The sequence below is a fragment of the Gracilinanus agilis genome, chromosome 4 (assembly GCF_016433145.1).
Source record: "Gracilinanus agilis isolate LMUSP501 chromosome 4, AgileGrace, whole genome shotgun sequence".
Lineage (NCBI taxonomy): Eukaryota > Metazoa > Chordata > Mammalia > Didelphimorphia > Didelphidae > Gracilinanus > Gracilinanus agilis.
Genome location: NC_058133.1, coordinates 100,204,670 through 100,221,163, shown reverse-complemented (window position 1 = coordinate 100,221,163; position 16,494 = coordinate 100,204,670). Strand labels below are relative to the sequence as shown.

The window sequence follows — 16,494 nt, the reverse complement described above, 5'->3', positions numbered from 1 at the left end:
GAGTTGCCTACTGTCAATCTTCCAGCTTCTGGCTAACTTCAGAAGTCAGAAAGATGGAAGTTAGGACATTAGATGGTCATTGTTGCAAACAGGCAGAGTTGGAGGCATATGAGCATGTAATACCTATTTTAAGCTAGTAAGATATTTGCTATTCTTGAGGTAATTCTGTCTTAGAAGGAATATCTTCTAATTTCCTTGGAAATTTTGCCTAAAAGATTATTATATTGTTCTCACAGTAGCTATACTTTATCTCAGTTTGTTGGTAGAGGGAAATAGGAACACCCAGTTCTGGGAGTTATTGAGAAAGGCTGATGAGAGCAGAAGACAAATTATTTGGAAACTTTAGAAAAGTAGATAGAGAAAAAAATACTGTCATTAGATAAGGTGCTTGCATTTCCTTCCAATTTTGCCTCACACCATTTTGGTGCTTCTCATTTGCATTGACTTTCCTTTAGAGGAATATGCTAAGTAATACAGAATTATGAATTAAACCTCCATTTTGTCTGTGTCAGACTTCAGTTCTTTTCAGTATAATCTAAAGATATGTTTCCTTGATATCTGGTGTTGCTTTCTTTGCAATAAACCATAATTTTTCCTGTCCTGCACCCTATATTGTAGCTTGAACAAAAATAAATAATGTGAACAAATGTTAAAACAGTTTTAATAAGTGAATCGTGGGGTGTAAATAGACTAATGTTGATGTGGAAAATTCGACTAAGAATTAGCACCTGAAATACTATGACAAGACTCAGCCTATTCACTTCATTCAGAATTCACTCTCTAACCTTGTGTCCACTAGACTGCTGCCATGGAGAGCAATGACCCTGGTACAACCTCCCATTTCTCTTCCTTTCACCTGCCCTAGTCTGGAATCCTATTAGTTAACATCTCAGTTCTGGTCATAATCTGGTCAGGATTATCTTTGTTGAAAACCTCCTCACTTCTACCTATACAAAGCAGTTCTAAATTGAACTCAACACACAGTCTTTGCTGAGTCCCAACCCTGCTCCAATGACAAAGTAAGGGGAACAGCATCCACTGGACTTTGTATGTAGTTACTGGTTGTCTCCTTGCTTGTTTCTTGTTTTATGCCCCATTTCCATAATTAGGCTTTAAAATTCTAGAGAACAAGAACTAGGTCATGCCACCTATTATATTCCATAATAATATTTGATAATGAAAGGACTATGAGTATTTGAATGAGGAGACCAGTTTATTTATATATTTTATTTTAGAATAGTTCAATATTGTATTTCCTCCACCATATTCTCATTTAGGTGGCTCATTGCCTCACAGAGGTGAGACTGACACTTCGAAAACAATATTAGTAAAGCCATATGTCAGCAGGTTTCACCTCTCATTCTCCTACATTTTCAGGAGAATTGCATCAGATCACAACTGCAAGTCTCTGGATCACTATATTTTCAAGCCAATGTTTTCTCTCAGAGGACAGATATTGTTGTTCATCCTCTGTTTTCAAAGAAAAACAAAGACCTCATAGGGCTATGTCTTGACTTGTACAATTGGATTTAAGTGAGTCACAGTTGTACAAAATTATCAATTTCATTCTCTCTTCACAAGTCATCAAAGTCCAATAGCAACACAAAAATCAGGATGACTACCAATAGCTCAGGCTAAAGTGGGTAACCTTAGACTTTTCAATATCTGACCAAGCTCTAAGCCTGCATTGGCAAATGTTTTCAAGATCCTGTGCCCAAAGTACAATTTCAAGCTGCCTGTTACCCCCCTCACCCACCCTCAACCCCATTACCCCAGCAGCGGAGGGGGGAAGTGCTCACATTAGGTGCCTAGACAGAGGGACGGGGTGTGCAAAAATGTCCTCCAGTGCTGTGAAGAGGGGGAATGGAGCAGCTCTCCCCGTGCCTCCCTGGCATCCCTGACAAGACTTCACCAACATGGCTCTAAGTGTTCCACAGTGCCTGCATCAGCCACCTTCATGGCCAATGGAATAAATGTGTCCACACATTCCACCAGGGGAAGTCTACTTGGGGTGAATAGGATATTCAAGAAGAACTAATACCTCAGATATGAGGGCTAACTAAAGCTAACTAACAACCTTTCAGGGCTGTTCATCCACCTTTGGTGACCATCTTTCATTTAATTCTCACCTTTGGTTCCAAGAAGCTGTAGCATGGACAGTGCCCAGACCCTGATAAAACTGTCAGCAGATTGGCTAAACCAGGTCAAGAGTAAACTCAAGGACCTCAAACTCATTGGTGATTTAGGGGGAAGTTTACTCCAGAGGAGAGTAGAAAGGCACTGAATGTGTTGAGCATCAAAGGCCATATTAAAAAAAGTTTAAACTGGCTATATCTTAATAGACTAGAACTACCTGCTTACTAATGTTACAGTTATTTCAAATTCTGCTGTTTATGTATATTCAAATCATCAATTACTTGGAAGAAATATCAAGTTAAACACCCAATTAGAAGCTAGGATGAAGAGGAGGTGAATATAGTATTCATATGTAGAGAAACTATAGGCTTACCTGATTAAACAATCTGTTAACACCAAATAATGAGAAATGGACAAAAGTAAAAACAATGATTCTGGTATAATTTCCCAGGGAAGTTTAAGTATAACAATAGTCACAATGAAAAGACCCAATGAGCTCAGGAATGCTTTTGCCAAGAAAAAAACATTGAAAGTCCACAAGAAATAGAGTTACATATAAGTCAAGGGCAATGCAGATTCATTTTAAAGTTTATTTTTCACACCTGTTGGAGTATAATGGAAGACCGTGTGTAGTGTGACTTAAAGGAAACTTCGGGGAGCTGTGTGAGATCATCTTGAACCCAGGACAACAAATATAAACAAAATGGAACAGATTTGCTCCTTTTAAATATATATATATATATATACATATATATATGCATATATATATATATAAAGGCGGCAGCAGGGTGGCTCAGTGGATTGAGAGCCAGGCTTGGAGACAGGAAGTCTTAGGTTCAAATTTGACCTCAGACACTTCCTAGCTGTGTGACCCTGGGCAAGTCACTTAACCCCCATTGCCTAGTCCTTACCACTCTTCTGCCTTAGAGCCAATACACAGTATTGACTCCAAGATGGAAGTAAGGGTTTTTTAAAAAATAAAATAAAATATATAGAGATCTATTTTCACAAGTATAGTGAGTGAAACTAATTCTTTGTTCTGCAACATTTCAGTAGCTAGTGTATCATGGAAAAGATTGACAAAAAAGATTAAAAGATTTAAAGACAAAAAAGTCAGAAAAATAAGTTAAATATTCCTAGACATTTATAGGAGAAATCTTTACTAGAAAAAATACAATATAAAGGCATTCAGCAACAAATTTCAAGATATCACAAAGAGGAAAAGATCTCAGAAGAACAGAAAATACTTCCAACAGTGTTTTTTGGGGGGATGGGAGAGAAAGAAGCAGTCTAAAAGAGATTAGAAAGCATTAACTAATATCTTGTCTTTTTTTATCTCCCTTAAAGCTTTATAAGAATAGTCTGTATTCTTCAAAGGTATCTTTGCTGAAAACTTGAGAAAGGAACAGAAAGGAATTTGTACTTAATTTCTAAAGCAAGACAAATTTTTATGCTCACATTGACTGGAAGAGAGATATAAAAGAATTGCTATATTTATTATTGGAGGTTCTTTTTTTTTAATAGAAGCCTTTTTAGGTATAATAAATAGAACTTTAGTTGTAGTATCAGAAGGGAGCTTAATCACTTACTAGTTGTATGTCAATAGGCAATTCATTTAACTTCTATCTGACTATGTTTCCTCATCTGTGAAACAGAGATGATAAAAACACCAATCCCTCAGGTTTGTTGTGAAGATCAAATAAAATAACATATGTAAAGAACTTTGTAAATTTTAAAAAGATAAAAAATTTCTAGCTATTAATTTATTGACTTTTTTAAAGCTTTTGACTTAGTAACAAAGAAATCACTTGGAAGGATTTCCTCAGACAAGTTGTCTCCATATTTCATATTTCATATGTCCATATTTCACCAATGTCAAGCCTTTGTCTTGTTCAGTTTCAAAATAAAGCAGGAATTTCTGTCAAGGGTAAATTTCTTTAAATTCTTTCATGTCAAAAGACTTTGGATTGCCTTGAGTCTCAAAACACTAAAAAACTTAATCACTGAAGTATATAGGAATGGAAAAGAGATTAATAAATCCAAATATTCATATTTGGGGTAGAAAGTGATTTGTCAAAGTATATTGCCCAGGACAGCTAGATGGCTCAGTGGATCAGGAAAAAGGCCTGGAGATGGGAGGTCCTGGGTTCAAATTTGGCCTCCGACACTTCCAAGCTATATGACCCCAGACGGGTAAGTCACTTGACCACACTTGCCTAGCCCTTGCTGTTATTCTGCCTTGGAACCAATACTTAGTGTTCATTCTAAGACAGAAGGTAATTGTTTTAAAAAATACTATGGCATATATATTAATTTGCAGTTCATTAAGATAGCCACCAATATAAATATTAGATAAATATTAGTTGGACAATAAACTGGGCCTAGAATGGAGTAGGAGAAAATGACTAGGTATTATTTGAAGAGCCATATGGGACTTTCAGTGAGCACAAACTTTTCATGACAACAAAAGCCCATCTTTTTATGTCAACATTTTCCCAGGCTTCGTATATGGCATTCTATGGTCCAAGTATATTGGCCAACTTAATGTTCCTCATACATAATGTCTTCCATGTCCTTGCCTTTGGCTATCCCCATCCTTGGAATATTCCCTTTCCTCAACCTTTCAGTCATGAATGTGAACATATTGGAAGACGCATGAGTTGGTGAGTTGAAACAATTATTGGGCTTAGTAGAAAATACTTTATTGGGAAGATATTCATAATGAAACACAACTGGATAAAGATTAAAGCAGTTTGGAGTACTGAATATCTTAGAGCTGATGACAAATCCCTTTCAGAGTTCAAATTCAAGATTAAACCAGGGTGAAAGTTGATGATGAAGGGTTAGTGAGTGACATATCTAACTATATCTAGCTGTTTGATATACATATCAAACATTTTTAGTTCATTTTTTAGAATTTGCACTAATATTTCTATCCTTTTTAACAATTCTATCCTTTTGTATTTAAATGGAAAACTTCATAGTTGAGTGGGAAACATTTGCTAGTCATGAACTCTGTTCCTCATGTCTATAAGAAATTTTCATTCTCAGACCATATGGAGGCATAGTACAAAGGTCGCATCATTAGAAGGTCAGGAGGACACGTGGGTTTGAGAACCAGCTCTATCTCACTCTGACTGAACAAATTACTTATATTCTTTGGACTGCAGTTTTCTCATCTGTAAAACAATGCTCTCTTAAGTTCCTTCTACCTCAAATAGCTTATGAATGAATATAGGTTCACGTATTCATGGTCACCTAATTAATATTGATCCAGCAAGTTAAAAGCACATTACTGGAGAGGAAGGGAAGTCACTTCCAGAATTCTCACATGGCAAGTTCAAAATCTCCAAAGTGTCTTAAATTTCAGAGGCTGCCTTCTTTTGCTCTTCTAATATAACTCCTCTCCAAATATCCTTACCAGGGAGGCAGAAAAAGGGAATGGACAACTTTCCAGAAGTTCCAACTAAGTGGAGTAAGGAAATTAAGCAAGGACCTCAGGATAATAAATGTAAGTTGTTTTGCCAACTTTAAAGCACTATACAGATTTCTATGAATGTTATTTTTCTCATAAGACATAAGAATAAAAGTTTGGACTTATAATTTGATTGTTATAGGGAATACTGGTGTGAAGAAAAATTCTATATTAATGCAGGGCAGCATTTTTTTTGCAATTTATACTTTTGGAGAGTTGCCAATAGCAAAGAGAGGTTAAATGACTTGCCTAGAGTCACACAACCAGAATATGTCAAAGGAGGGGCTTTTGATTATGAGAATGGTTCTTTATCTAACATGGCAAGCTCGCTGTTCTTATTCTTTTTTATTGTTCTTGGTAGTTTTTTGTTTTGTTTTGGTTTGATTTTTGAGACAGGGTAACTCTATCTTATCCAGACTAGAAGTATACTGGCCACTTTCAATGCTGGTCATCAGAGAACTTTCAATTTACTGCATATCTGACATGGATTCAGTCATCCCTTTTTAGGCAACCTTATGTCTCCACTCAATGTCAACTTTCAGAAACTTGCCATATTGGTGCTAAACTTAATGTGGACACCTGATTAGCTTCAGACTTACTAAAACTCAGAACACCTGAGCTTAAGCAATCCACCAGGCTCAGCCTTCCCAAGTAGCAGGAATGACAGGATACTTGACTATGCCTCACCTCTCTTAGCATTATTTTTAATTATTATTGCTCTTGTCTCTTTCTATATGGGAGATGACAAATAAATTCCTTGCACCAATAATGTACTGCATATATTTGAGAATCAGTTTTAAAATAACTGAAAAAAATAATGAAGGAATAAACCATATTTTTATTGGTGGAAACAAAATCCACCAAAAGTTCTTAGATATTTATTTCTCTTGAGATATACATTTATAAAGACATCAAATAGATATGTATAGAAATATATGGATATACATGGATAAATGAATGTGTGTGTGTATATACATACACACCAAATCACATCAGTTAGAAGCCAATCAAGGGAAAGAAAGATTTGATTTTGAGTAATATAGACACACACAAAAAATCTCCAGGACTAGGGAGATCATTACATACTGATAAATGGGGGTCTTAAATTATGAAGTGGAGAGAGGGGATGGCTGTGGTCGTACTGATACATTTATGAAGGGTCTGTATGTTTCTGAGACATCAGATAGTTCTGGCTTTGGAGAGCCAGATGATGCCATCCAAATTGAGGTTTTTGTCAAGTTCAGAACCAATACTGTACAATAGCTTGTCAACCAGCCTCTCTGGAGCAATAGTTCAGGGCCTAAGATTTCAGACAGACAAAAATATCAGTATTGTTGGGCAGTAAGAAGCCATGCCTTTCTCCTCTAACTAAAGAAGAGCTTAATTGATGGCAGAAATGATATTTAATTAAAACATCTATTTCCTGTAGCGGAAAAACCATTTTTGTTTAAATCTTCTTGATGCGGTGACCTGGGTTAATGCTAGAAGGTTGCTCACATTTGCATTTGGTAGAGAATTAATGGAAAGTGATGTCAGGGTCAGTTACTGAGAATTTAGAAAATGTTGATAAAGTGTCCTACCTGGTCATTTGCATAGCATGGGGAGATTCAGTGATTTATATAGCAATTGAATATCCATAGCAACAGGGCAATTGATCTGAAATTTTCAGCAAAATACTTTAGATATTTATCTCAGTTTGTTACATGTGGATCTGAGTACTATGTGGCTGCAGTTAAAATCCAAAGTGTTAGAATGACCAGGCTTTCACATGCATCAGTTATTAGAAGAAAACATAAAGGAGAGAAAGGGGGGAAATGTGAAAGTCAAAGACTAATAACTCAATCTGAACAAAACTTGTGGGTTCTATTGGTTTTTGTAGTTGTTTTTATTTTGTTCTGTCTTGACTGGTTAAGTAGAGCCAAAAAAAAGAAGTTTTTTGCTTACTTATCTGAGTGGTATGACAGGAAATATATTTTAGTGATCATCAATAGGGTATATAGAATAATAGCTGGGCCTGGGAGTAGAGAATCCATTTTAAAGCCTAGACTTGGCTTTGGGACCTGGTCTGAACTAATATGAGAGGATAGACAGAAAAAAAAATAAAATTACTAAAGGAGGAAGTGTATGAGGAATTATCCTGGGGTCAAGAGAATTGACTTAATTGGGGAAAACTTCCTGGCAGGGAGAAGGCAGGCTTTCTACTGTTATTTAAGTAAGGGACTGATATGGTTTTTCATTTTTGCCATCACATCAGAGTAAGGAGATTGTTCTGTGTTTATAAGAAAGAATATCTATACAGAGTAATTCATCATCCCTAAGAGAGTGCCCAACACAGGCAGAGGTTCACCCAAGTTTAGCTAAGGTAAATTCTAGGACTTGGCATGGAGATTAGCAAAGTGGAGTAATATGATAGAGAATGGATGCTGAGACTAATTAGAACAGGGCTGAGTAGACACTTAGGTGTACTGAAAATAAATATCTAGAAGTCAATATCTGGAAAACTTATGTGCTAGAATGTTAGGAATCTTAAAAATTTTCTTGAGATGCCTTACCAAAGGAAGAAAACAGAATGGGAAGTGACCCAAATGATCCCACGCAGAAACCAAAACTGGTGACTAGAGAAATTAATAGAAGCATGATCAATGAGTTTGAAAGAGAATCGAGTATGAGACCATGTTCATTAGGGCTGGATGTTCCAGCAAATGCGGGAACAAGATAACAAAATATAGCTAAGATCTCTCCCCAAGAAGGATAGATTTTGCTAACACCAAGGGTTAAGAAATGCTATTTTAAAAAATCAGGAATTTCTAGGTCATCAGGCTATGGAAGGATGTAGCCTTGACTTAAAGGAGCCTAGCTCCAGTAGGAAAGCATTATCTTTCCACTTTGTCCAGGAATTCCTTGTATCATACCTTTGTCTCATAATTCATGATTCCATAGAATTCCTTATTAAATATTTTTGAATATAATTGAACAAGGAAACAGCCAGAAATTAGGTGTGAACTGCCCCAAGTCCTCAGGACCCTCACGTTCTAACTTTGTTCTGGCAGCCAGAGTCCTGATGGGCAAGGTCTTAAGGGGAGAAGGTCCTCCTTCAAAGCTACTATATTCATGACTTACATATATGACTCCAGGAAATGGCTAAAGTTAAAATTTTTAACTATCAAAAAGAAAGTTGAATTGAGCATTTCTGTATCTGTGTCCTTTACTATCAGTTTATTATCAGTTTACAGAGGTCTAATATGGTTGATTTTAGTCCCACTTTCTCAGGGCCAGAACTATTACATTTTATGCCCTGCCAGGGTTCTAAAGTACCCTGAAGTTACATGTTTCATGTCCTTTCCCTCTCCCCCAAACCCCCTAATCCCCCTTAGCCAATGCACAATTCCACTGGGTTTTACATGGGATTGTGCGTCAGCTAAGGGGAGATTGGGGGGCTTGGGGGAGAGGGAAAGAAAATGAAACATGTAACTATGGGAAAAATTCAAAATAAAAAATAAAAAAAATAAAATAAAAATAAAGTACCCTGAAGGAATCCCAAAAGGAGGAGATTCTCTTCTAAGCCACTGGCTCAAGACCCCATTAGTTGTGTACTTGTAGGGTCAGGTACTAGCACCCTAATAAGATTAGATTTTACAAAGAGAGTGGGCAGGGGTGTTCTGGAGTCAACTCAAACTAGTATGGGAGAGCTACTTGTTCGGTTTTCATTGTAGGCATTTACACCTGAGAAATCAGCAGACACTATATATCAGGACTTGATTTATTCATTGTTGATCTACAAGACTTAAGAAAGTGGATGGATAACGCACATTAAACTTAATAGTATGTCAAACATTTTCCCCCAGAGAACCTACTCTTAGACATCTATCAGTACACCCTTGGGATTGGGGCATAATCCCTCCCTTCTATTACGCCAGTCTCTGTGGAGAGAAGGAGGGGAGAAGTTCATAGCTTCTCTCAGATCCTAAATAATACTAATTCCCAAACTTGGCAGTATTAGCTTTTTTTTTTTTTAATCCTTCTCTTCTCTCTTTAAAATCAATACTGTGTATTGGTTCCAAGGCAGAAGAGTGGTAAGGACTAGGCAGTGGGATTTAAATGATTTGCCCAGGATCCTACAGCTAGAACATGTCAGATTAAATTCAAACCTAGCACCTCTGATATCTAGGTCTGGCTCTTACTCCACTGAGCCACCTAGCTCCCCCACTCCACCCCAAGCTCCCGGCTTTTGCTGGCCTGGAATCCCAGATTCTATTTTTCAGGTATCTTTGCCAGGTTAACTATAACATGTAGCTTAGATTCCCACCCCTCCTATATCTGTATAGCTCATGCTTCCCGGCCAGATATGAGACCTCACTCCTGGTATCTAGGCATAAAATAATGAACAAAAAGCTAAAAGACCTAGATCCTTTTCTTGAGGTCTCATGGCCAAGAGTTGTGGACAGAAATGTCTTTTCTTGTCAGATAGTATGAGTGAAGGAGTCAGCTTCAGGCTCAGAGAGCAAAATTCAAGACTAGCACTGAGTCAAGTTGTTTTAAAGAATCCAACAATCTGAACTATGCAACCAGTGCAGAAAGGCTTCTGACTCAGCCACACAGTAGGTCAGTGCCAAATGCCACACATACCCCAGTCCTTAACTGTATTTTCCCAGAAGCAGGTGTCTTCTCAGTAAATGACAGTTTGGCAAAACTGTTGGTATGTCCACATGCAGCTGACTTCCATTGCCCAAATCTAATAGAAAGCTAGCACAGTAACTTTAACAACTAATAAAGCAACAGTTGCCTGTTTCATAGCAATTAGTACCAGAGGACTCAGATTGTAGCCAAAGAGACTTGAGTTCAGAATCTCCCTCTAACATTTCCTAATAACTAGCATTTAGGTAGCATTATAGACAGCTCGGTGGCACATTGGACAGAACATCAAACCTGGAGTCGGGAAGACTTCTCTTCCTTATTTCCAGTGTGGCCTCAGACACTACCCTGGCCAAGTCACTTAGCCCTACGTGCCTAAATTTAGAAGGAAATGGCAAACCACTCAAGTACCTTTGCCAAGAAAACCACAAATGGGGTCATGAAGAGTCAGACACCACTGAAAAAATGACTGAACAATGACATATGTACCATTTTAAGATTTGCAAAGCCCGTGACATTTGTTATCTTATTTATCTTCACAACAATTCTATGAGGTAGGTGCTATTCTGAGAGATATGAAGGTATTTGCCCAGGGTGAGGCGGCTAGTAATTGTTTGAGGGAGAATTTAAAAGCAGGTTTTCCTAATACCAACTCTTTATCCCCTGTATCACAAGCTGCCTATCAAGCCTATGGTTAAGAAACTCAACTTTTCCAAATCTCAGTTTCTTCCTCTGTTAATTGGGGATATGAATACCGAGGGTACCTTCCTCACAGAGTTATTGTAAGGTTCAAATGGTATAATGGATAAAAAAATGGAAAAATACATGAAAAACTTTTAAATAGCTATAGAAGTTGTCATTATAAAGTATTACAGTATTGAAATTTCACATACACATCCATATACAAACTCAGAGCAGGAAATTTTTCACATAATTCTTTATTTTTTAATGAAATTAATAATTTTACTAAGCAAGAATAATTAAAATCTATACATTTAAATATATGTATACACTTGGTAATTGTCATTATCTTGGTTTGAAGTTTTCTTAATTTTTTTTTAGACACTTCCCTGCTTCAGTCTAACAACAACACGGCCGGAAAATAGACCAGTGCTGACAACCACCATGGCAGGAAAATGAAGACTCTACCCTTATTTGCCTCAGTTTATCAAAGTACACCGAAAGGGACTAGCATGAATTGGCCTTGGGAAACCTTTCCCCATCCCCAACTTAACCTTGACATCTAGTTCCCAAGCTCCCACCAGGCAATGGATATCAACTTTCATCTGGATGTTGATCTGTCCCTACTTATTCCCATTCCCATCTTGACTAGAGATTCTACTTTGAGCCTTGGGCCCACTCCCCAATGCCCTTCCCAACATTTATTGATTGAGAACTGTCTGCCCTATTGTTTTGTCAGCTGGACTCAGAGCCTTTTCATCTGTCATAAAGCTGAATATGCCCTTATGTGCTGTCTACCAATGATATAATGAGCTCCTTGAAGGCAAGAACCATCTCTTTTCTTTTTGCATCTTCAGAGTTTTGCACTATTCTTGTCAAATAGCAAATTAAACAATGCTTTTCCATTCCCTTTGTGGGAATAAACAGAGTATGGGTGGGGAGGGGACAATGCTTAACCTTCCCACATTTCCACCTAGTTGGCATTCATTGTTCTTGCTGTTGTCACTTCTACACCTTTAAGCTTTCTCATCTAGAAGTTCTCAATTTCCTGTTCAATCAAGGAAGGAAAAATGATAACAATTTTAGTGAACCAGATAGAATGGTTTTTCACAATATTCACATTAGTCATCTCAAAATTCTTTGTCTCTAGTAAGAATATAGGAAGGAGAAATTAGAAGTTCCCTTTATTACCTCTGCCCTTGGCAAATGTTAGAATTATCCTGTAGTTTATTTTCCTCTTAACCATTCAAAAATAATCCCTCTTGACAGCTTGGTAGGTGACTTCTTATATTTTCATGGTTTTTATTAGTAGGAGGAATGGTTTCACTATTAATCTCTAACAACTGCCTCATGTATTTTTGGTCCACTCATCAATACATATCAGAGTTTTGAATCTTCATAAGTACAAATATGATTTTCATGGCAGGAAGTCTATATCCCTTTCAGCAAAGTTTGTTTTTAACCAACTTCAATACTTCATGACAAATATAATTCTTGGCTTTCAAACTAACTTTATTTTCTTCCTATATTTGTTAAATATTAGTAGAATGTACTGGGTGGCTAGATGGTAGAGTGGATAAACTGCACCTGGGCCTGGAGTCAGGAAAATTCATCTTTCTGAGTTCAAATCTAGCCTCAGACACTTCCTACCTATATGACCTGGGGCAAATCACTTGACCTTGTTTGCCTCAGTTCCCCATTTGTAAAATGAGCTGGTGAAGGAAATGGCAACCCACTCTAGTATTTTAGCCAGATAGAATGCCAGATAGAACCCAAATGGGGTCATAAAGAGTCAGACATAACTAATAAATTAAACAACAAGAAGTATGCATACTTTACTATTAAAATTTCAGCCACTCTATCATATAAATATAATTTGATGCTGAAATTTCACCACCCTCATGGCAGTCATAGAAAACCAGAGTTCAAACACGACTGTATAAATAAATTAAAAGTACTATAGTTTCACATATCAATCAACACTGCCATCTCTACCTTATTTGGCAGCAATGACAGTCATTTCCATTTTGTCATCATCAATGTATACATGTAAAATTGTTATAACTCTTCTTTAATATTGCCTAGTTAGCAAATATATTTCCATACTTCATCTTTCTTTGTGTCAAGGGTTTTGTTTCTCTAGCTGATTCCACCTTGCTTTGTAAGAGTGTAAAACACTGTTGATGTATCACTTTTACAAATTCAGATTAAATATCTTGGTCACTATGCCAGGATCCTCCAGTCATTGATCAATCAAGTAGTAAATTGTACAGTATATATATTTTGAAACTGTTAAAGATTTAACAACTTTTTATTCTCAAAATTCTTTGGTAATTTTTTGATTCCTGTTAATGGTAAATAAATTTGTTTTCAATGTCTCTGCTCCTGATACCTTTGTTTCTGACATTTTCTATGAATTGGCACACTAACTCTTTGGTTATCTGATCCTTTCATTTTACCAATATTCTGATCTTCTTTTACTGTCTACAGGACACTGGTCTTGATCCAAGAGAACAAATTGTTTGATATATCAGCCTGTTGATAGCCATTGTCCTCTGTTGGACTTCTATTTGAGGCATCTCATTCTAAAAAGTTGGTTTCATTCCCATGAGGGAAATGATGAAACAATTCAACAATCCTATTTTCTATTTTGACCAGGTTCACATTTGGTGGCTTCACCTTTATTTTTATCTCAGGCATTAGAAGTTGTGTTTGGTATAGCCAAGGCCTGAAAATTCATTCTTCAAGACTGATATTTGTTTTAGTTAATTGAAAAAATAACAACAATAGGAACAAAGGGGGGGAAACCATGCAATGGGATCAAGGACATTAATGGACACCAGAGAAGTATAAGTGCAGGATGTTCCAAACCCAATTTAATGATTACAATGATATTTCTTTGCTATCAAATTAATAGACTTTTTTCAAATTTATTCAATTCAATATGAAGAATATGTTCAAATAATATATTGTCATTGTGATATATGTATTTGAAGAGGTAATAAAAGCAAAAAGAAGCTCACGTTAAGTGGATAAGAAAGAATTCAAAATATCTAATATTTCATTATTGTGGCATTCCTCTTCCTCCTAACTATCTCTGCCTTTTGAAATACTTTCTTTCCTTCATCTTATGCCTTGTCTCAGAGGGAGTGATCTTGCCTCTTCTGAACTGAACATTGCCACCTTTATTGTCCTTATCACATAATGCCTTCTATTGTTATTGGTGTACGTATCTTATCTCCCCAACTATATAGTAAACTTTTGGAAGTGATGTGATCATATTTCTTCTTCTTTATATATCTCAAGATGTCCAGGAAAACATTTTGCTTGTAATAGGTGATAAAGGCATCCTCTTTAGAGATTCAACCAGCCAATTGCAGTCACAAATCCAAGAAGCATTTATTGAGCACCTGCTAAGGAATAGCACTAAAAATCAAGTCATTATTCCTTCACATAAAAATAGAAACAGAGAAAGGATGTTTTGACATAAAATTCTGTAATCCTCAGAATTTGTGCTATTATTTATTTATGAGATTTTTCTCAGAAAGATAAATCAATAAGCTTCAAATGCAAGCGTGAAGAATACAATCATTAGCTTCCTATCACCTTAAACATATAGCTACTTTGCCCAGCTAAAAAGTTTATTAATATGTATTTTTGGGCATGTAAGTAACCTTAGGTTGTCAAAAGCTATGACAGAAGAACTTTTCTACTAATCGACTAATGGTACCAAACTCAAGGATCTGCTCATCTTTTTTTTTTGAGTTATCATCCTCTATTTCTTTGCCTTTCCATACTCAAATGCATAGAAAAGGTATTTTATGCCAGATGCTCTGCTAGTTGCCTCCACTTACTTCCTGTTCTTTTCTCTTTCCCTTGCATTTTTGCTTCTAACTCAACTACTGGTCTAAAACTACTCTCTTGGACATTACTAAAATTTTATTAATTGCTAAATCCATTGGTGTTTTCTCAGTTCTATTTCTATTCAACTCTCTGCAGCTTGTGACATTGTTAATCAACCCTACTCGGCACCACTATTGGCTATTATGATATCTCATTCTTGACTCTCCTCTCATAAGTCAGAATATTCCTTCTTCATCTATTTTCTAGATCAGAAATTTTCTCTTTATTCCACACCTCCCACCTTCTCTAAAGCTCTGTGTTGGGTCGTCTTCTCTCTATATATTCTCCCTATTGCAAATTCTCATAGGATCATCATCTCTATGTAGATAAATCCAAAATGTATATGTTCAGCTCTACTTTTCCCCCAAAATCACAGTTTTGTACCAGTTCTGACATTGTAATAAAATTTCTGCATTTCTAAATATCATCTGAAAATTTACTAAATCAGAATAGAAACATATTATTCAACATAGACACCATTCCTCCAAACTTTCGTATATTTGTTTCAAAAAAGATTACCATTCTCCCAATTTCTTGAGTTTATTGGAGTCATATTTAAAAATTCTCTACCCCCTGCATAACTAAGAAGTTGCTAAATCTTGTATACCTCACAATTACAACACTGCTTACATCAATTACTTTTTCTCTAACTCATGTAACCTTTACCATAGTTCAGGCACCCATCATCTCTTGTCTGTATTTGTGATATCCTTCAAAAGAAATCCCTTTATCTAGTCTTTCCTGTCTCCTATACTTGCCTTATGTAAGTGCCAAATTGATAGTGAACTCATGAAAAAACAGCTTTAAGACAGAACAGAACAATTGTGGGGGAGAGATTGTTGCCCCGGGTATCTTTTTCTATATGCTTCTATATGTTATTCCTTAAAAAAGTTTTGTATGTTGGGTCACGTTGTGAATTGACTGATATCTTGGGCACAGAGGACATTAAAGGGCTGCGGTAGTGATGAATGTGCCACAAAATGAGCAACAAGCTGTCCTTGACACCCTCTGAACTATTTATTCTCTATTCTCTCAGGATTGTCTACTGTCAGAGGTCATGGGACACTTGCAGTCAGAGGTCATGAGACCCTGACACAGCCTTATCTCCCTCTGTTCTCCTACAAAAACTCAGAACTCAAAGCAAGTCAGGCTGCTTACCATTCCCAGAAAATTCTTGGTTCTTTCTCATCTCAAGTCTTTGCTCTACCTAGAACTGCATTTCCTCATATATACTCTACCCCATACCTCAACCAATTCTGTCTATTGACATTCTACCTATCTTTCTTCCAAATCATAGCTATTTCTTCTTATCCATGAGGGAAGTACTCTTGCTTTTTCTGAAATCTTAAACATACTGGTCATTGTTCTTGTTGTATAATATATTATCCCTTTAACAACACCATAAGCATTTGGAATGAAGGAATATCCCAATGAATAGTAGAATATTTTGCAAGTAGAAGGTAGTAAATAATGATTTTCTGAATTTCTAGAGGGAAAACAACATTATTTTATAGCCACTGTGTTCTCTGAGTTCAAGACAATAAGCAATTCTTAAAGATGCCATTAAAATAAGGGATGGTACACTAGTGAGCCAAGGAAAGTTCAATTTAAACATATTGAGCTTGAACTGAAAGCAAGACATCCTTCTAGAAAATATATAAATAGTA

At 36.4% G+C, this 16,494-nt stretch overlaps 1 pseudogene; it reads right to left on the bottom strand.

The window, feature by feature from the left end:
- Positions 1-12,765: 12,765 nt before the first annotated feature.
- Positions 12,766-13,624, bottom strand: LOC123247634 (annotated as a pseudogene).
- Between the last annotated feature and the right edge of the window lie 2,870 nt (positions 13,625-16,494).